General features: G+C 41.6%; 1 long non-coding RNA gene across 2 annotated transcripts in view; it reads left to right on the top strand.

Moving 5' to 3' along the window:
- The window catches only part of LOC311441466, a 293,932-nt gene extending 277,247 nt beyond the window's left edge, over window positions 1-16,685 (top strand). The window contains exons 2-6 of one of the 2 annotated variants that reach the window (XR_014695988.1): window positions 6,615-6,768; window positions 7,003-7,053; window positions 8,296-8,414; window positions 9,603-11,919; window positions 15,601-16,685. This is a non-coding gene — a long non-coding RNA (uncharacterized lncRNA). Of the gene's footprint in view, window positions 1-6,614; window positions 6,769-7,002; window positions 7,054-8,295; window positions 8,415-9,602 lie in introns of both variants that reach the window. The other variant, XR_014695989.1, reaches the window with a different exon arrangement.
- Window positions 16,686-22,935: the final 6,250 nt, after the last annotated feature.

The raw sequence follows: 22,935 nt of genomic DNA, 5'->3' as shown, positions 1-22,935 counted from the left end.
CAGTTTGTCTCCCCTGTTGGGAGTATTACAGATGTACCACTGGCTGATTTCTAACAGCTACTTTAGCTTAGCTCTCTGGTTAATTGTAGCACATGATCAAAACATGGGGGGGGAGGGGGAAGGAGGTAAAACTAAATCAAGAGCACACCACAATGTGACAGCAAACCTTGGACATACCTTACCTTCTCAGTACCATGTGGGAATACCTTAACTATGAAGGGTATCTGACACAAGTTTTGTATGTTGAAGCCAGAGATGGGTGACCTAGGAGGTATTGAAATGAAGGATGCATTATATCGATTCTGATTGCTCATGTCTACCCAACAAAATCTCTGCTTATGCCTTAATTTTAACACTTTTAATTTCTGATCATATGCAAAAGAAAGTACTGAGCAGGCAGTCCTTGCAAGTCCCATTCTATAGAGCTATCCCAGCTGGGAACCAGCATTACCATGCCCACATTCACCCGAGCCCAAATCTCCCCAAGTGACCCCTGGGACAAACTTACACTATCCTGTTATATATAGAAATGTTAATTCCTTCCCTTTTAAGCTTATTTATTTATGTATTTATTTTTAAATAACCAACCAGCCTGTCCAGTCCCCATGGGGATGTAACTCAGGGGCAGTTACATCTCACCACTGAATAGTTTTTGGGTGCTGGAACCAGGGGGACAGCAGCCAGGATGGGGGCTGTGATTGCTCCATGTGCTCTGCCTCGGGTCATGGGAGGTGATCAAGGAGCAGAGGGAAGGAGGCGGGCTTTGGCTTGATCTAGTATCTTGGTATCTTGCCTGTGTTAGAGAATCAATCAAAACTCATATAAAGGAGCTGAGGAGATGGAGGATTGTGTTTCTTGATTCTTGATGCTTGTGTTTCTTGGGTTCAATACCTACAAATACTCTGTTTGTTGATTTGTTATAGAAGACTCCAAATTCTCAAGCTGTTTAAGGTTTTGCATGTTTTCCTCTTACTCATGTTGCCTTTTCTGTCTGATGTTCTGTTTTTCAGTATTTCTGTTACAGTGTTCCAGACATCGCCCAGAAATTGTAGTGTCTCACTCAGGAGTTATGTAAGAGTTGCACTAGATATTCCTGATATTTCCCACTGTTTACAAAGCAGACTTGGTTTCTCTTAATGTTTTCCAGTATACAACTGTCAGTTTACAAATGAGCACTGGCTGAGTCATTCGCGCCAAGCCATCTTCGTTCCACTCATTGTTTCCTTGTCCCAAATAACAGGGAGCACATGGCAAGAACAACAAATAATACCAGAAAGGGTGGATAATCTCCTCTTGTAGAAGGGTGTTGTTTCGACTTGATGTAAAAGGTTATGAGGGTTTTGCAATGCTAATGATGAATCTTCTAATTTAGAAGTGTTGATGCTGGATTTTTTTTTTCTTTTTGCTGTTTATTTTTCTTGAAATTTCCAATGCTTTATTACTAGGAGTTAAATCTTTCACCACGGTAAACTAACATGGGCTTCCCTAACTTTATACTGAATTACACGTGCTGAGGCTCTGTATCTGCAGCTTTGTATTTCAAAGGGGTGCCAGCACTTAGCAGAGTTTAAAACTGGCAAAAAGCTATTTTGGTTTTGCTTCCTGCTTCCTAAACTCAAAGTGTGATAAAGCCTACTCACACATTAGAACATTATTTTTCTAAATCTTATGGTTGTAGTTAGATAAGCAGGCAATCAATATGACTGGATACTGAGCAGTGAAGTCCCATCACTGCAGCATCAATGTTGATAGCAAGCACGGTAACCTATAAGGGTTAGTAGAACTCTGGACTTTATAAACATTTTTATATGAGACTCATAAGGCTTGAAAAATCTGTGTGAGCTCCTCATCAGTGCTCGATGAAAACCCTCCATGCAAAACACATCCTATATCAGCAGGAAAGGTTTTGACACATAGCAGTATTACCCCTCCCATGGCCTCTGGTACTGTCCAGAGGCTCCTGGATGGATGTGAGCCCCATGTCCATCCATAACATCTCACAGGGCTGATGGGAGGCTGCTCAGTGAGACACAAAGCCATGTTTTGCAGCAGCAGGGGCAGGGAGTGCAGGAAGAGCAGCTGGGAGGAACGAGGTGAGGGGCTGAGAAGGGGCTGCCAGCGGGTGGGGGCTGCTGGGCAGGTGGATGTGGCTGCGGTCACCCTGGGTGAGGATGACTCCCACAGGGTTACATCCCTCAGCACATCCCTTGCCAGTCCTGGCACAGCCCTTTTATAATGCATGTGCTTGGAAAAGGGGCCAGGTGACACACAGGGGAAGAAATGCAGGTTACGTGGAGTATTCACTTTGTGTCAGTATTTCCTAGCACATGCTATAAAGGCAAGTGGATCTGTTTCTCACATATCACAGCTCTCCCTCTAAAAGTTTGAAGTGATGAACAATAATATTCTTATGTAATGCTTTCACAGGCTGTGAAAGAAGCTTCAGTCCAAAAAGTCAGCGTGTTAATCTGCTTTCAGGGAGCTCTCCTCTCAATTCTTGTGCATCTCTAATAGGCATGGTGATGATGCAGTACCAAAAACACTACTCTGCCCTTTTGGTGATGGATGTTAACAGTCATAAATAATCACTGAGTCCATGATAAGTAAGAGAAGCTTATTCCTTTGCAGTCCCAATAATGTGTCACACCATGATCCATCACTGTGTCTCATGAAAATGAATTGGTCTTTTATCTTTTCATTCCTGCACATTAACAGCCATTTGCATTTTCCTATGATGAATTTTATAAAATGTTCAGTGACAGATTCTTTACAGAAATGGCTTCAGATTTTCCAAGGCACAATGGAGGAGGACAGATGTCACACAGAGGGCTTCACTCGCTCTGTGATGCCTTCTGGCTTGCAGAGAACTGAAAATGTTTTTATTCTAAAGGCTCTGCTTTGAAAGGGCCATTTCACCTCCTGAGTTACTAGTGAAATAACTACGCTTATGCCAAATTGAGACACACTAAAAAGTGACAGGGAACAGCTGTGTTTGACATTATGGCTTCCACTTACAAAAGGGTTTCCTTCTCAATGCTTAGGAATTTGCATGGAATAAACAAAGTTGTGATTTCGCATGTTTGAGAGCTCCAACATCCTTGTCTGATACACATTTTCTCACAGTCTGCTCAGAGCCTGCACCTAAATCCTAGATAGTAATGTATATAGCAATTCATGTTATTCTCTCAATATTTGTTTCTAAGTTGTGGCCAAACACTTGAACATAAATGAAAACAGTCCAGGCTCACTGAACATTCACTCCACCTGACTGCTCTGTTTAGTTAGCATTTGGTTTTGTTTTGGTTCATTTCAAGAACCTTTGGATGACTTAATATGTGTTGTATTATTATTATTATTATTATTATTATTATTATTATTATTATTATTATTATTTAATCAGAAGAAATAAAACAGCTCCAGATTAGATTTGCACAAATGTAACAGTATTAATGAAGTGTTTCCTTCTACCGTGACAAAAGTGAGCTCGGCGTCAAGCTCAGCACTTTCCAAGTCATACAAAACTGCCGTAGGGAGGGAAAGGAACCTGCACTCCGAGCCCTGTGCCATTAACAGTATTGCATTAGGAGCCCTTTGCATAACCAAATAGTGCTTTGGGTCACTTCAGTGTCATATTCAGTTGACTAACTTCACTTTTCCTTACACACACACCTCATTCTCTTCTCTTTTGTATCTAAGCAGGACTGTTAAATGGAACATTTTATCACAGAAATGATTTGCAAAAGACCTTTAGTGTTTTGTTATCTATTTTACATATCCCTCACCTCATTACTGACCATTTTTATGCTGCTTCAAATTATTTCCCCTCACACATGTCCAGAACTTCCTATGAACTTTTGGTTTCTGAGCCCATCAGTGACACACTCGACTGAAACACCCTGGACACTTCCATCCCATAGAATCAGCCTTAGTGTGCTGCACACAGTTTCTGGAAGGTGATAAAATTGCATTACATAATCTTTTCTCACAATTCATGTTGTAATTTTCTTTGAGGTCCAGCCTTCACTCCAGCACTGCCACCTTGTAACAATCCATTTTTCCATTATTCCCAAACAGAAGCAATAGCAACGTTTGAGTGTAGTGTTAGGTAATATATCAGGCAATGAAAAATTGGGCCTGTGCCAATCACTTCTGTCTCAGTGTTAGCAGTATGTCTACACTTTCATGGCTTCACCTAACACCAGATTGTTTGTACTGAGATATGGTCAGAGTGTCTGTTAGAGATCCACTAGGACTTCAGCTGAAATGATGGTAGCTCTGCCCTGCTCTCAGGTATTTTGGCCTCCACAGTTGTGGAAGCCAGCCAGGAGAAAAGGGCAGCCAAGGTACCTTAGCTGTGTCATGGGTAGCTCTGATACAGGATCAGAAGAGGAGGCAGGAATTGCTTTCATGTTTTCTGACCTGCATTCCAGCTGTTGGGTGTTGTCGATGGAAGGAAGACACAGACACACAATATGAGTGAACAAAGAACTTCAACTTTAATGGATAGCTCAGTCGCCTTTTATCTAGTTCGAACATAATCAACTCATACATATTGCAAAAACTAAGCTCAGGATTGGCTAACATTGCCCGCTCTTTTCAGGTAGTTCCTCCTTCTTTTAGCCACCGTCCCACCTTAGGGACTTTCCCAATCGCTCAAGGGCATCGTGTCCTTGAGCCTGATTGGCTCTCAGCCAGCTGCGTACGTGCCCAAACTCATGTGAGTTGAGTACAGTACTTCACTAGCCCATTGCCTCCTAACTGCCCAACATCCACATGTCCTATTTCACTTAACCATTCCTCCACAGTTGGGAAGATGGGAGCAGTGAGCCAGCATTGGGTACCAGTTCCTTAGGAGCAGTCAGGATCTCTAATTCACTTGGATTAAATGGGGGCTTGGATTATGTGACTGTCGTGCAGCGATTACTTGCTGCAGTTTATCATCCATAACTGAATTTGTGATTTCATGTTGAATGGCTTTCAACTTACTTTTCTCCTTAACACTTATGAACTCATTCACTGATGATTACCAGTGTTTCCTGTCTCCTTGCTAGCTTTGGAGAAGATGAAGTAGTTCAGTCTAATGAAGCAGAGACTTTTAGCTGGAAAAATTATGCTACTCTTTTTGCATTGGGTTACTCTTCCCTTTAACTGCTTTCTTAAAGATGGTCTGTAGAGTGAGAAGCATTAACCCCAGATCTGGCAGAGAAGGCAGCACATACAACCTATGTCTTTGTTAGAAAAAACCTCATTGAAGATTAGAAATCAAAGCTGAACATCTAGTCAGCCTAGTGGGCAGACCCCACCTCTACGCTATTCAGTGTATTGAGCCCATGTGGAGTGCTCTATTTGATATATAAAAAATGGAAGCCTTTTTCAAGTTCTGAACCTGGTCTGTAAATCTGCAGCTGAGCATCTCTCTTTTACAAATGGGGGAAATTTTGCCTGAAAGTTGTTGGATTCGCTTCATAATCAAGTTGTTTTCATTTAAGATATCTTTGTGTGTTGAAAACCTTGTCCGAAAGTTATTTCATTGTGTTCTCCCTGGTCAAATGCTATTCACAATAGAACGGATGTCATGACCCAGTAATCCTATTTAATGAAATTCAGTGTCTTTTGACTAGTTAGCAAAGGGAGGTACCATTCAAACAATTATCAGACCTTAGCATTCAACTTGTGACTAATATCAAATCAGAAATGACTCTTGCTGTTCTCCTTCTGTTCACCTTGAGTGAACGTTAAATTAATTAATAGCTCTAGACATCATCAAAGTCCTGAGAATCTGCACACACACTGTAATAGAAGCAAAAAAACATTTCTGATGGGTACATTTAATTCACCTCATAAAGCATTCTGCTAATTTCCTTATCTCTTGAACTATTTCAGGCTGATAGTGTTGCACATTGTTAGAAAAGTCTCCAAGCATTTTCGGACAGGGAAGATTATTAACCTCTGTGCACTGACAGCAGAACAAAATGGGTACTTCAACGCAGCCTGCCTTAAACACACTGAAAAGTCAAAAGAAAAGGCATCCTGCACTTCCCTTTCTCAAGGATCATCTACAGCTTCTGTGTGTTTCCAAACAGCTGCAACATTTGTCCAAGGAAGATCCAGTAATCTGTTTAGTGTCTGCATATTTGTCTGAAGAGTGTTTAACAGCCTTTTGAAATGATCAGCACTTTTTAAAAGTAGTTTGCTATGGGCTGAGTCCATTTCCATGTCTGACACTGCAGAGACTTCAAACACACCTTTAGTGTATTTTAAACATAAATAAACAGTGAGCATATATACAGATATTCATGAATACCCTGAAATCTGTTATCACCACTGTGATAAAAGGCCAGAGATGCTTCTCAGTAGTGGCTGGAGGAAAAGGAGAGGAAAAGAGTACTTAGTGCTAACCTGACTTTTCACTGAAATAAGCAATAAAGCTTCTTTGAGTTTCAATGCACAGAGGTCACAGGTTAGCAATCTTGAAAATTTTCTTCCCTGAAGTCTATAAATATCTGGAAATGCCACTGAACTGTTCTTTGCTGGCTTATGATGCCGTATAACTGCCTTTTGTGTTTACATGGAGAATTTCAGTACAAACTTCATGGCTGTTTGCTTCTTCACAGCTGAGACCCTCTGAGGAGAAGCCAACCATCTGTGTAGCTGGTGCTCCCTGACAAAGCTGAACATGATCCACTGCTCCTGGTGTCACACACAGTCCGGATCACACCCCTTGCACAAGCGTGGGGGAGAGGCTGAGAAAGCCAAGTGACAGCAGAGGTGAACCAGAGGGCTGAGGGAAGGGCAGACCTTCATTTACAGTGTGGGGCTGGAGTGGCACACCTGTGACACGTGGCTCTGCAAAATTCCTGGGGGTTTCAGGATACACCAAGGTGAAGCAGAAAGCCTCATAGCAAATATGGATTCTTAGCTTCCTGGAATTACTTGTTTGTGTTTTTTTGTTGTTGTTGTTGTTTTTCTTTTTTTTGTTTGTTTGTTTTTATTTTTTTCTAGAATGCCCAACCGAAATACCATGAGAAGTGATGACGTGTGAAACTGCAAAAGGTAGCTGCAACGGCTGAGCTCTGTGGTTATTAATTGTGGGGGTAAGAGCAGGGAAGAAAAATCTCAGTGCAGTGAAATGTTATTTTAAAGGCTAAATAAATCCAAATGTGAATGAACTAAACATTTAAAGGAGGCCTTCAGACAAATTAGTGCCTTGTGCCCTATGGGTTATGTAAATGCCATCTAGATTTTACAACTGTAACCGACTTTACCATTTCGTGCTACTGCATGAATAGAGCACATGTTGAAATTGATGAAATAATGGTTTGTGTACATAAGTAAACCACCCTGGAACAACTAAAACTTGCAATTAATGAAGATATTAAAGGCAGACATGACAACATTCAAAACAAACCAATAAATAATTTATATTTTTAATTACTATAGTTATTTATAATTATAGTTATTTATGGTTATCAAGTATTAGTAATGGTTTGCTACAAGCTCCAAACCACTTACTATTAAGCCAGTCTGTATCTCTGTTTTAACTGCTTTAAGCAAAGGCAGCCCCACAGGCAGAGGAAAGTATCTCAACTATGTGACCAGCTGGCAAACATTTTTTTCCTTCTTTTGAGGAGAAAAGTAGAACATCATTAATTAAAAATATTTAAAATACCATTCAGCATTTGTTTGGGTCGGTTGTTATAACAGCATAGTGTGGCTGGTGAATCTCTGGAGTAAATAAACAGTTTGCTTCTGTAGAGATGCATTTCTGCACTGCTCTTCTCCTCTTCCTACTCTCTGGACTGCACTGACAGATCTAATCAGGTATTTAATTGTGTTCTTTCAAAAGTGAACAGAAAGGGTATTCAACAATCAGTGAAGACAATTTCAAAGGAAAATACTTACTTTCTTGTGAAGAAAATGATTGTCTCTCTTTGGGACTGTGTTATTAAGAATAAATGGCTGTAAATGTGGGTTGCAGATGATTTACGTTATATCCTGGGATTTTGGGGATGAGTCATATTACTGTACCAGACAATGGACAAAAAAAAAATCTGCTTCTGTTATTAGGAGAAAAAAAATATATAGTGGAATAAAAGCATTCTTCGGTACACTGATAAAAGCAAATGCATATTCAAAAGAATTGTAGAAATGTGTGTTTATATCACTAAAACACAAAAAGCTTTCATGTCTAGGACTTTCATATTTATGTAGCAACTATATAATGTATGTATCCATTATGTTTCCATTTTACATATATTTATACGTACTTAAAAACGTATATTTTGAAAAACTAAGTCCTAACATATCGTCTGGAATATCTGCTATCTCTGGATCTCTTCTGGACAGAAAGAAGGCAAACCCTAGAAATCCACTCACTTTGGATCTGGCTTCTGACAGTCCTTGATGAATAACAGGTAACAGTGTCATTTTTAAGAGGCCTTCAGCAGAGATAAAAACTTGTGCATGAACTGCCATGTTTCTGTGCTATATCAGAGAATGTAAGAGACAGGTTTGGGCTGAAAATAATGACCCCCTTGCCATGTGCTGATATCAAGGAATATTAAGTACCTTCTTCCAGCTCACTGAGCCCTCACAGATTTAAGGCAGAACAGCATTGCTGTCTACAGCAGGGTAATGCACAGGACAGCCTGTTGCTGGAGGAAGTCTAAGAGAAAGCCAGGCTGAGGAAAAATGCTGAGCTACATTCAACACAATATCATTGCTCATTTCTCTGCTCATTAAAACAGATTTTAGGAAAGGAAAGTAAACTTAAGTCCACACTGTGTGAAGTATATATTTGAGAAGAAGTTGAAACAGGTGAGTATTTATTAGAAAGTGCAGCAGTTGAGGGAGTAGCATTATCTAGCCTGAGACAATTCTCGGCTGGCGTGGCCAAAGCAAGCAGCCACACACACATACACATACACAAAAAAAAAGAAAAAAAAAAAAGAAAAAAAAAAAAAGAATTGCATTTTGAATAGGAAATTGGAGGGGGGAAAAAAAAAAGATTGCTTTGTAAATGGGGTCCTTCTTAGCATGATAGTACTTGAGTGAGTTTTCAGAATGAGTCTGAAAAGTGCCATGCCATTAGAAGTGATATAGATTTATGGTCAATCGACAACCATACTTTGCTCAGGATAAAGAAAAACAGTGTAGAACTGTACTGCATCATCCACCAGGCTGTTTAAACTCCTTTTACTGAAGGAAGCCCATCATAATGTTACTGAATGCTTTTTCAATGTTCTGTAATTAGTTTCCAGAAATAAATTAGCTAACAGTGGATGAATCACAGGCTTTTTTCTGCACACTCCAGTGTGATAAGCCCTCAGAGATACTTGAACCTGGAAAAGTCACAATTCAGTGCAGTTACAGCCTTGCCAGCCCTGTACAACTTTCTCATAATCAGGTCCTGGCTTCCATTCCTTCTTCATGCTGTCTCCAAAGAAATCCACTCCCCTTGGCACGATACCTTGTCTTGCTTTTTTAGGCGTGACGTGGAAGTATAGCAGGGTGCACAGCTGAACTCTGCTTTCACCTCCCTTTGAAGTTAAAAGAATGGCAGAATGTACATGTTAGAGTATTTCTCTTATTTCATTCCCCAGAACAGTGCTTCCTGGGAGCTTTCCAAAGCCAATCAATTGCTACTTTGGAATTCAGGACAGTAGCTGGACACAAGCCAGTTCTTCTATTAAATATCAACAGCATCACCACCTGAAGCTACCATGAACAGGACAGAACCAAACGGAAAATGCCACTAACTCATCTATGGATTTTTGCCCTGCACTACTTTTGGCTGGCTGCCGTAATCACATAATCATCCATTCAAAACAGGATTGGCAAGAAAGAAACACCAAGTAAAATGCAGCTAGGAGTAGAGAGGAATGCAAAGTTCCAAGTGACTGTCCTCCTTTTGAGGTTTGTTGCTGGTTTTCTATTTTACTCCTGAAATAACTTTACTGTTGCTTTGAAACCTCTGATGCTGTTACAGCTGAGGTATTAATCAGCAGTTTACTTGTTAATGTCCTGGTTTGGGCCAACAGCGGAAACACTGGCTGGCTTGTTTCATACAAAGGTTCTAAAGAAAGCGCTCTGGGCTGGTGAGCACAGAGCACTTTATTTTGCTTTTGGAGAGCAGTGAAGATTTCCTTTTGATGTACAACTGTTTCCATCACAGATTTGATACAGTGCCTCCAGCATACAAAACTGCATCCATGATTATGGAAATAAAGGCATAGGATGGGAATAAGGCTCCTGCAACACATTTGAATGAGTTAATTACAATCCTTCCACCACCATCATTGTCCAGTAGCAAAACCCTGCATTTGCTGTTTAACTGGACACAGATTTAGGGCAATAAATATTGAGTTGTCATAGGAGATTCTGCATGATCTGCAGAAAATAGTTTTATTCTTTCCTTCTCTTTTCTTCACACCACCTACAGTAAAGAAGTAATGGAACAATTACTTTCATTACTCTACTGTTTTGTCACATCTTGCAAAACAAAGCAAAGCGAATGAAGATCTCACGCTAGAGCACATTTCCTGCTGCCTTTCGTCAATGCTATCAGACGTTGCCCTCCACACACTGCTCACCACCATTTCTCAGGGTGAAGAACCCCAGCCTTTCCATCCAAAGCTGGTGCTTCATATATATACTCTAAGGACTTAAGACATTCAGCTGTTTCTCCTCCCTGCTGCCAGAGGAGAGGCAGGGACTGCCTGCACAGCACAGCCCTCGCCAGTTCCCAAGGGTCTTCACAAGACCTCTATAACAGCAGCCACTTCCAAAATGAGAGCAAGCAGTTGTTTGCAGAAGCAGGGGCTTCACACCAGAAAGACTTGTCGTAAAAAAACGCCTGATGTCTGACAGCCAGGCAGAGCTTTCCGAGCCTGCACCCCACAGTGTGCAGCCAGCCTTCTCTGGAGAAAGCACAGGGCTGCCTGGGGGACATCGGAGCCTGCTGAGAGCTGCTGGCGTGCCTAGGATATTTCTGAGACAGACCAGTGTCTAGGGAAAAAACTGCCTGCTGTAGTGTTTTGCTGAATTTTCTGCTTCTCATGTTAGGAAGTATCTGAGACTATGGGGTCTCCATCCAGACAAACATTAGGAGCAAAATACCCAGACATAGCTGACAAAAGTCAAGCCCAAGGATTTAAACAGGAGCACCTCCTAAAGCACCAGTGGCTGCCCTTACGCTACTGCAGCTGCATGTTCAGAAATCAGACATTTCAGACGTAGGTGATGAACAAAGGGCTCAAAAAGGGTCACTGGGGAAGGGAGACAGGCCGAGAGATCTCTGAAGGCACTCACATGTCAAAGTTAAAGACGGAAAAATGCTACTCATCCAGGACACATGAGTCTTGGAATAACTCAGACTTATTATCTTACTTTTACAGTGTCTGCAGATGTTATTCTGACTACATGGTTTTGTTTTGTTGTTGTTGTTTTGTTTTTAAGAAATCAGATCACATCTTCTGTAAGAATTTAAATTGTCTATGTGCCTAATTTGTATTTTTTTGTATGTGTTTTGCTGTGAAAAATGGATTACGCATTCAAGACTCACCGGAGTGGCTGCAGAGTTTAATGAAGGCACAACTGATATGCTGGCTGCAAATGCCAGCTGGTTTCCACACTAAAAGATGAGCTGAGATGAAAAAAATACTTTTCCTGAGCTCATACCTATCTTGAAGTGGTTGCGAAAAGGCAGCTCCAACATGGTCTTAGGAAAGTGGGCAGATGAGTATCAAAGACATTCTCCTGTTCTGATTAATGCCTGTTAGTAAAGGACAATTAAAAATATGAAATATAACCTAAATAATATTTGCACACAAAAATTATTTCAGACTTGTGGACAGACAGTGGGATGAAATAGGCTTTGTATGCGGATGTCACGAAGGTACAACAGAAATGCCCTGAAAGGTGGGTGACCCTTACGGTAAGTAGGTCATTCGTTGAATGGGATTAAAAACTGAACTGGAGTCAAAGATAAAATAGGGAAAAAATGGGCAAGAGAGGGCAGAAATCCAACAGGAGCAAACCGTTGATCCATTATGTATCACTGACAGCAGTGGAGGAGCTGCTAAACTCCTAACCTGGGGTTTAATGGTTCCTATTTATCACACAAGACACAGGTGGTCTGAGCGAGGAAGAGGTGCATTAATAATTCTGACGACGTTCAAGAGAGCACACAATTGCTGAAAGTTTGCAAAGAAAGCCCCTGAAAAGGCAATATGCAGGGATGGGGGCTGTGACTACACACCCACCCTCATCCAGCTCCTGGGGATGCTCAGGTCCTGGCTGGAGGCAGAGCAGGACTGGGAGCCCCAGGCACAGCCTTGGGGTGCAAGGACCCCCGGCTGGCACCCTCACGCTGCTCTGGCCTTTGTGGGGCAGCTAACCCAAGAGGAAGAAGAAAACTGCGTGCTTGCATCCTGTCCTCGAACATTTACCATCCCCCTCTAGGTCATTTCAGCCCCAAATGTCAAACTAATTAGGGAAAAACAAAATCTGATTTGAATCCCCAAGCTGAGATGGCAGCCTCATCAAATGTCTGGTGATTCTTTTTCTGTCAGTAATTTGTTTTATTTTTTGTTCTTGTTTTTCCTCTCTTTGGTTTGAGCTGTCTTCAGGAGGGAAAACAAGCCCTCTCTGAGGATGTTTCTGAGGTGTTACCTTTAATGGGCCAGTATTCACATTTGTGTGTTTGTTTACATTAAAAGGAACCTGATCTTGTTAAAAAAGCTAATTTATGCTGGCGATAAAATCCTAACTAAACCCCTTAACTCTTTGGATATTTTCCTAACTAAACCTCTTAACTCTTTGGATATTTATCTACCATTGTGTTGAATTCAGTATGTAATTTCTGCAGTGTGCCGCCAGTGATGTATCCAGGTTGTAATCTCTGCAGGAAAAGCTTCTGTATGCTATCACTGACGATAGTGAAGGCCATCAGAAAATAACAGATAATCTTACTAATAATGCCAGCACCAGTTTCTTGATTGTACCATGATCCATTCCTAGGAAATTCTTAGGTAACTACATGTAACTTTTTTTTTTTTTTTTCTTTTTCACTTACGTAGAAATATTCATCCTGCAGGCTCTAATCCAGTTAAATGTTTTGGTGGTGGTGGTGGTGGTTTTTTCCCACTCATGGAGGCATCCAAAGAATAAGACAGTCTATCCAGGAATGTATGTACATTATAAGCACTGCACATTCACGTCTTTGTTCCTAACTTTTTCAGAAAGATGTTTTTGAGTAAGAATTTAAGGCAGCAAAAATCTAATTTACACACATAGCTAAGCTGCAGAAATAATGGCCGTGTAGTCAGCTATGCAACATGACAGTTTTCTGTCTCACAAAATTCATCCATCTCACCTGCTGTAAATTCCCATCTCTCAAAAACATTCCTGACTTGGTGTCACTGATCTGTTGTATACAAAGGCTCACTGTCTGCCTTCATGGCCCATCAAATGTGAAGGTACCTTACCTGTACAACTGAAAAGAAAACATACAAACAAACAAACAAACACAGCACCATACCAATGCTGCGTAATCCTGCTCTAGGAGGTTCCTCAATGGGACGGGTGTGAAATGACCATGGAACTGGAGGCTATTGGCATCGAGAGCATTCAGCTAAATGAATAAAATCATCATTTCTCATTAAGTCAGCAGTATTTGCAATAAATAATACTGATAGAGAACAAAATGTCAGGGATTTGCTACATTTTGCTATATTTTCTATGCAATGTTTGAAAAAAAAATTGTTTCAATTCAGTAATGGTTCACTGAGGAACGTATTGGATATGTTGATCTGTGTGACAATAGATTGAGCTGCAGTCATCTGATTCTTTGTGCACATTTCAGCAGTGCATCAGCAGCTGAAGGATATATGGAATTTGTAGGTGACTGCCTTGGTACCAGCAGTAATGTGGGATATATTGTCTGCTGTTGTTCATTAAGCCACACATATTTGAACAATAGAAAGTAACTGAAGACAATTAGTGGAATAAAATACATAAAGGGATATTAAAATAGTTTTGAGGCAGAACGGCAGTATGTCAGTGTTAGTGAGAAGACTGCTAGGAAAACAGAGCAAATATAATTAAGCATCACTTTGCTGTCAAGAGTTCAAGTTCAGCTAGCAGAAGGAATTGTTATGACAAATTGTGATGAGGACACATTTGGGAATGGTGCTGGAAAACAGGACCTAGCGCCAATTACAGTCTGTGCCATGAGGTAATGTCAGACATCACTGCAGCTTCTTGTGGTGGTCTCCAAAACATTCTAGCAAAATGCCCTCTGTGAGCCCCTCAGCATTGTTCAGCATCAGTGCAGGCTAGCAAGTGGGGCCTCTGTCTGTCCAAGCACCTCAAAATATTTTAAAAATCTGTCTTCCCCTTGTCTTGGAAGAAAACTCTCCATCAAATAATTTTTGGATACACACATAAAATGTGCATTACATCTTTCCAGTCGTGACCTTGCTTTTATCATGAGAAAATGAGTTATGTGAACCCTGACCCATCAGTTGTTTTAATCATGCCCTCTGTTTTCCACATTATCATCTATAAGGGATCAGGTTCCTAGGATACCATACATATATTCATTTAATCATTAAACTATCACAGAAAACCTAATGCTGGCTGTGCTGTGCAGCCACAATACTGGGTGTGGAATGACATTAAAAGACATACAGGGGCATAACCGCATGCTGTTCCATTTACAGCAGTTAGTGTCATTGAGCTTTATTGGTAAAGATAAAACAGAACTGTTCATAAATGATCCTGCTAAATCAGGTAATGAGCAGCAGAGTCAAAGTGAAGCGTCTATTTCCCAAAGTCAGCTGAAGTCCCACAGGTGGGCACCACAGGCACTGATACCAGCAGCAGGCAGGGCTTGTCACCCCTGAGATGCCCCTTCATGTCTGCCAGGGGCTCTTCAACTGCATAGGTACATTTGGGGCTTTTGTCTCACATCTGTCCCTGCACTGGCAGAATGATTTTGCAAGGTTTGGAAGCCTCCATGTAACCTTATCCACAAAATGGGCTACCAGCTTCCTCAAATTTGTATATTGTACCCCTTGATATTTAGGAGTAGTCAACTGGAGACACTTTTGTTAAGCAGAGAATTTGACATGCCCAGTACCACACAGCTCCTTGACAAAGCCCTACGTGGTAGTACAAAACCATGGGTTATGCTTGGAAAACATTAATCCAAAGAGAAAAGACACACCACTGAGCGCCACAGGAGTACAGCAATCCTGTCTGCCTGTTCTCACACCCTGCCTCTCGGCTGTCCCAGCTCCGTGGCTGCAGCTGAGGAAGAGCAGGCTGAGGCAGCTGCAAAGCTTCAGCACACACACAAGTTGCCAGTGCTCCTTTCCCCTTCTGTTTAATTGCAGGATGCATAGTTGCTTGGTGAGAAAGTGGGTTGTTAATCTAGCTACTTTTGCAGAAGAATGAGTACAGTTTTCCAACAAACATTTTAACATCCACATTTTTTTAGCCACCACATGACCACTACTCAGGCATGAGTCTCAGAAATATTATTTCACTAATGTTTAAGAGCAAAGCCAGAGGGACCACAGACACTGTGTTTTTCAGGAGTGCACACAGCATAAGGAAACACGCAGCTGTGATGCAGAAGACAACTCCACTGTGCTTCTGGGCAGGGCTGAAGGATGCAGGGGCTCTGCCGAGTTATACATAACAGTTGTTGCCACTAGATCTACTTCAGGTAAGCCCCAGGGGAGATCAAGAGCCAGCACACCAGAGAGAGTGCTAACCAAAGGCTAATTCCTACCCTGAAATGCTTTCAGCTTATATGGTGGAAGCAGGCAGCACATCCTGAAGCATTGCTGTCCTTGGCAGTCGGTGCAGAACTGCAACAAAGGAGAGATGATGGTGACCTCTTCTTTGCAACATGGGAAGGCTGAACTGGGACTCATGGGAGAGAAATTCTGTGACAAAGCTGAAAGTCACACCTGCACCTCTGAAGTCTCACCCTGCAGACTGAAGCAGCCAACCTCACTGTTGGATTTCCACAAGCAAGGGAAGCCACAGCCCCATGGTAGGACAGCTGATGGTTTTGATGCTCACACTTCTTCATTTATTTTCAAAAACTGAAATTGCCATCAGGAAGAAATTAGCATTGAGAAGAGAAAAAGGATCGTGTGCCCTCCATCGCCTTCTAGAACCTGAATAAAACTTTTTTTTTCCTTTTTAAACTACCCTGTCATTAGTGTTCCCTGTAGACTTACTGCTAAATGTTTATTAAATTCAGTGATCAGGACCTGATCCTTAAACCAGACACAAACATCCCATTTATTTATACAAGACCTTGAATAACATTAGCCAAATTCCATGTTTTCTGATATAATTCAGCTGACTTAGTAGGAGTCACCCTTTATAGCAACATCAATGAGAGGAGAGCCAGGTTCAACACTTATTTTCCATCCACACCAGAAGTTAACTCACAGCTTTATTCCCTAAATCTGCTGAAAGCGTTGTTGATGGCAGTACATGAACAAAGGCTCCTTCACTTGCTGTGTTGTGTATGTTGTTGTTGTTAAACAAACATGCCCATGTTAACTTCAGCCTCATGGTAAACACAAGAAAAACATTCATCCTGGGATCTGGAATATCAGGCAGATACTCGTTAAAAAAAGGACGTGTTTTAACCATAAATAAATAAATAAATAATAACAACAGTAATAATAATTAATAATAATTAAAAAAAAAAAAAAAAACACCACTCCAAAACCAACAAGAAAAAAACAAACAAACAGCACTGGAAACCCGGGGTAGATAAATACCCACGACTATAAACCTTAAAAAAAGAAAATACACTTAATATGTCCTGCCTGGTATGTCTTGAGTCATGGATAAGAGGATTTAACATTCTTTTTACTCTATCCACTTTTAATAGGAAAATCCAGGTGCAGATGTGGGCTTGATTCCAGTGCCAAGCTGCCTGCTCTGTTTAATAAAGAGTTTAATGCAATTTAATCCAAAGAAGCAAAGAGCCCTAAGACACCAGCACTAGAGTCAGAATCCTAATTAATTTTCTGTTGGTCACAGTTGTCACAGAGATTCCCCTGCTTGTGCTTCTGCTAATATGGTTAAAAAAAAAAAAAATCCAATAAACTCTGTTTGCACTCAGTCGCAACTCCTAGGGAAATGATTAATATTTATATAAGAAAATAGAATATTACCAACCAGAATTATTCAGTTATCTCCCCTTCCCCTTGCTCCATCCCTCCCCATGAGATTTTCCTGTCATTAGTGATGGGATAAGCATAAATGCATGGAAATACCTCTGACAGAGCCTGCCTTGCCTGATTTTGGTGCTTTGGAAAGGGAAGCAGAAGCAGCTCTTTTCCCCTCTGCCAGCAAGGCTGCGGGGAGGCAGGCACGGGAGCCTCTCCACCATACAAAGTGGAATGATTTCTGGCCTGCGAAGATGACCAGGTCCTTTGATTTTAGTGGGCTTGTGACACCATTTTGCAGGAAGCAATTGGTGTGCCCTCAGCCAGGGGAAGGCATTGACAGAAAAGCCATTAATTACTGTACCTTCAACCCCCTGCAACCACTGTGCATTTGTACAGACAAATGTACACCATAAAGAACTTCCTGCTCAAAAGGCAGGCTTACAGAGACCCAAACAATGCATCCAAATTCAATACACTCAATGCAAATGAAGAAACAAACACCCAAATTTTTTGACCTGTAGCCATAGTATTCCTTTTGTAATACGATGACACCATATTGGGTTGCTTTATTTCCTCCTGATTCAAAAGCCAAATGGTATTTGCTGAAAATCAATTTATTTTTTTTTTCTGAACTTAATAAAATTTCCTTCTGACTATAGAAATAAAGTTTTTCTTCTGAGATGAAATAATAAACATTTGAAAATTTAAGCAAACTGAGCCCTGTTGAGATGCTTTGAGGTTAATATAGATTGCGCTTTTTTTTTTTTTCCCCACAAATCACAGGTTGTAATAAATGTACAGCATGTTATATGAGGGATTTGTCATTAAGCAGCCTGGGATAAATACAACACATCCAGTGTCTGTTTGTTCACTGGAAACAGTTTCATTGCATTGCTTGGTCTCACCTTCATCGTTTTCACCTCCATTTAAAGCTACCTGAAGCAAAGTGAGTTCCAATGAGAACACAAGCACTGATCAAGTACATCTGTTCCTGTCCAGGGGAAATGGATTTTATAGCATTCCAGACCATGCACAAAGCACGAGGAAGACAGCATATGTAATGGATATTGTAGGAGCTGGAGAAAGAACCTACAGCAGTGGCGGTCCTGCTGCCCATGCCTGTGGCTCTTCTGTGCCACAGGGCTGTGGAGGCTCAGCAATGATCTGCATTTGGAAACTTTCAGCTCTTGACTTTGCTCCATCCTCTGCCCTCTGACTTCCCAGAAAGCAGAAAGCTTCCCAGAAAACAGAAAGCTCCTGCACAGGCCGAGGGACTATTACTAGTGCCTCCTGTCCCGAGGAATTTGGCAAGAAAATTAAGAGTATTGCAACCTGTTTTCAAAAGAAGCCGTTTTCCATGTGAAGGAAGAACCTCTAACCAAGCACAAAACCAATACTATTCCAACTGGGTTCCACTACAGCAGCAAGGGAGGGTATCAAAATTTTCTCTTTCCTCACTTTTCTGTTGTTATCTGTGTATAGTAAATTATACAGTTAATAATAATAATAATAATAATAATAATAATAATAATAATAATAATAATTCACAAATGTTGCTGGTATTTTATTTGAATAATGCACGTGATGACCAGCGTTTGGAGTGCTACAGATCCCATACAGGAAACTAATTTATTCTTCAGATTATTTGAAGGACAGTGGCATTGTTCACCAGACAGCATGCCTGCAGGTGATCTCTGTGGAGACACGAGTCCTCTCGGCCCGGAGCTCACAACCACCTGCACGGGTCTGTGGCGACACACCGTCATTACCCATGGGCAAGGAGCGAGGCCGGAGCAGCGGGCCTGGCTGGGCCTCCTCGTGCAGCCTGCAGCATGGGCTGTGGCCAAGGCGGGGAACGAGGAGCCTCCAATACCACTTTGCTCCTCCTCTTTGCAGGCTGAATAATAAATGTTGCTAAGGAAGTCCCGTGACTGGGAAAAAGTTTCTCACGGCTCCTGCTTTTGCCATCATCACTTGGGATATTTAATCTTGCAGCAGCACATGAGGGCTGGTTGGTGCCACAGGGGCCAGCACCATCCCCACCAGTGGCAGCTCCAGCTCCGAAATGTGATGAGCAGGGTGAGACAAGCCCATCACAACAGAAAGCTGAAGGCAAGAAAGGCCAAGCTCTCATAGTGCTAAGCTGTTTCCAGGTTGCAGTTCCTGCATATACTGATTTTTCTCAGCAGGAAACAGAATTTTCCCCATATTTCCACTGTAGCGAAAAAGCGACTCTCTCTCTTCATCAGCGATAATGTACATGTCAGAGTTGAAAAAGTCAGGTCAATAGTTATTAGCTTCTTGAAACATTATGTCTTGAAATATAAAGGCTTTGGTTTCAGTACACATACACAGGCTGCCACTGGGGAATGCCGGAGATCAGACTGGGCCCTCCAGGCCTGGCCCACCGTAGGAAATGCTGAAAAATGGGGTGAGGGAAGGGCTGCAGTCTCTGGGGCGAGATGTGGTCCCCGTGTTTTTTCAGGACAGAATATAGTGCATTCTTACAAAATTATTTGGAACAATTTTGTCTCTGCCCCAGAAACTTGCTTTCACTCATTCACTTGTAGCACAATCATCCCTTCATCACATTTACCATTAAGACTTGTATAAAGGGTGCTGCAGGAAGCTAAAAGAAAGGAAAAATAAATAACATGCAAAGGGTTAGAAAAAAAATAAAATGATATTGTTTCTTTGCTACAGTGAAGCCATACTAGTGCTTCCTACCAAGAACAGCTTACAGGCTTATCACGGGTCAGAGATGGTTTCATCGACATGTTGCTGCTCCCCCTGCCATGCTCTGACCTTGGGCAGGTAATTTATCTGGTCGGTGCACCAGTTTTCCCTTCTGCTGAATGGGGGAATTGAATTTTACCTTATAGGGGCATGCTGCGAAGCTGCAGAGTTTTAAGGCTGACAGGAGCAGACCTAATAAAAGGAGAAGGTACAGGGCCCTCAGGCAGACAGCTCTGGGTGCGTGTCGCTGGTCTCTGCCCTCACAATGCATTTTATAAACACAAGCAGAAGGCATTCAGAAAAGAGAAAGTCTTAGTAAAAATTAAACGCGAGATTAGCTACTATTCAAAGTCATAAAATTAATTTTAAGAGTTCTAAATTATGAGAGCTTTCAAATTGACATGCTGCACAATTAGCTCAAACAGAGCAGAAATAAAAAAAAACATTTATAGCCAGCTCCCTCCTGCTTCCAGTTGGCAGCCACAGTCACTGTGATGATTGTCCAAGCTTCAGCACGCTCCGCTCGGGAGCCTTGCAGCACCTCAGCAGGTCCCTGCGGGATTGTACCCACAATGTGGCCATGCCACTGTGCCACCATGCCACTCTGCCATCAAGCCACTGTGCCACCAGCACTCCCCTGCCCCAGCAGCAGCAGCCCCTGCCTTGTGCCCTGGCTTCCCCCAGTCCACCCACATCCTCCAAGTGGATTTTTTGGGAGGGAGGTGAAGTGGTGATTAGGGGTTTCAGTTGGTTGGGTGGGTGTTTTTACTATTAAAGGGTAAAAATGGATAAATATTACAATCTTTTTCTCTCTGTTGTTTTTTTCTATAAACACTAATTCACAAAATCTGGACTTCTGGCATCCCAGAGGGGTGAAGCACGTGGCCTGATGAGGGGGAGAGCAGCAAAGGGAGGCTGCAGGCTGCCAAACAGCATGCAGAGCAGGTACTCAGCCTGCCACTTTCACACCGTAGTTCACATGGCGCAGGCCCTCGAGGGGTTGCTGGTCGTGGCCATTGTGGCTGTGCAGAATCACCAACCCCTGCTGCTTTCCACTCTCCTGGTCATCCTGCTCCTCTGGGATCGCTGGTGACCAAATGGTCTCTCTGAAACTCCATGTCCCAGACATTTATTTGTGGCAGTTCCTTGAGCAGCTTTGCTTGCCAGATACTCTTTGTGTCAGTTAGGCCTTTGGCTGCCTGATATGCTGGAAAATTCACATTTTTCTACTCCTTTTCTATTGCTTTTGAGTTGTATTTATTCAAGATGAAAGCCAGATGTTATATTAATGAGAACTGCCTTTCCTAAAGGGAAACATTCATCAGTGCAGAAGCAGACGTTGTAGCTTTGCTGTGAATTACTTAAATTCCTCCTTTTTTCTTTTGAACAGGAAATCCAAGAAGATGTATCTGAAAGCAATAGTATTGTGTCTGCAGAATAAAAGCCAATTGCCCTAATCCCTTTAAAAGCTGCTAATAGGGATTTAAATGTACCGAAGTTTAAATATGTTTAAATTTGAAGGCAAGACAAATATGAACCTAAAATGTATTGGGGAGGAGGGGGAGGAGAGGAAAAAAAAAAAAAAAAGAAAGAAAAAAAAAAAAAAGGAATGCTTGGATATTTTACATAGCAAATACATTTCAGATACAACAGAGATTACTATTATCAAACCAGATGTCTTTGTCTTTTCTTTTTTTTTTTTTTTTTTTTTATTCCTGGTGTCCATTGATTTTCCTACCGAGCCTCTCCTCCTAAAGGCAGGACCATGGCACATGGACTCTAAATGCCTTGTTACTTCATGCTGAAATAAAACCATTCTACAAAATGGCTCCTCCAGTGTTTCTATGGCCAGGCATGCAGGGCGGGATGGTGCAGGGTGGTTCAGCACTGTATTGTCCATATGAAGCGGGGCTCACCCCATCAGGACCCCAACTGGGTCTGGCAGCTGTGGATGCACTGCCCACAGCCTGGTCTGCAGCTTCCTCGTGGCAGCCAGCGGTGAGAAGCATCCCTTCAGGAGGGTAACTGCCTTAAGCACAGACCAGAATGCCCAAGCTTCTCCCACACCCAGGTTAACACCTTAGAAATATCCTTCCAAGTATAAATTGTAACCCTTAATATTAAATAAGTAAGGTATATATCAAAGATCACTAATATCACATGTTCTTAAAAATGATCATAATCATAATAACTCCTCAGACTTTGAAAAAAAATTGTTGTAGATCTAATGCAATTCTCTGTTTGTACAGAATTTTATATCCTTATTATTAAATATTTCCATTATGCTATTGCTGGAATATTTTAAGAAGTAATATAATCTGTTGTAATATAAAGAAGAGTAACAGCATAGCTATTTTGCAAAATACGTTCCAGCTGAACGAGCTAATTAGCTTTTAATAATGAGACTCAGCCAATGGATTTACAAAGCAAGCTACTGAGGCTTAATGATTTCAAAAGCTATCACATTTACAAGTTAATGTACCGTAAATTATTTATGAGCATCTTATAAATAAGTGCAATAAGTTATTTCCAAGAGTAGTGTTGCCTTAAAATAAGGTTCTTCTGAAAAGTGCCCACAGAAATAGAGCTTTTTGTGATCCCATATTTACTGTCTCTGATGCTATTTTCAGATGCAATTTTATAAGTTTGGAAGCAGAAGATCATTTACCAGCCCAGATTTCCTTCAGTCCACATCTCTGCTAAGCCCTGACAATCCCCAGGGTCTGGGAGAAAGCAGAGGCATCCAAGGCACTCAGTGTGATGCTTAACATTTCTGATTTCCTCTTCTAATGGCATGTAGCTCAGGCTACTGAAGCCAGAGAAGCCTCCTCTCTACAAGCAGCAATGTTATCTTTGGCAAAGCAGCCCTTCATGGCATGCAGAAACGAAACAAAAGCCATCTACAGCAGCATGCTGACAACTCATGCCGTGAAAACCCTTACCCTTGCACCTTCCCAAGCCTTCGTCAACACAGAAATTACTTCCAGGGAAG

The sequence above is a fragment of the Aythya ferina genome (genome assembly GCF_964211825.1).
Source record: "Aythya ferina genome assembly, chromosome: 9".
Classification (NCBI taxonomy): Eukaryota; Metazoa; Chordata; class Aves; order Anseriformes; family Anatidae; genus Aythya; species Aythya ferina.
The sequence above is the reverse complement of the archived record's forward strand: the minus strand, read 5'-3'. Positions and strand labels throughout refer to the sequence as shown.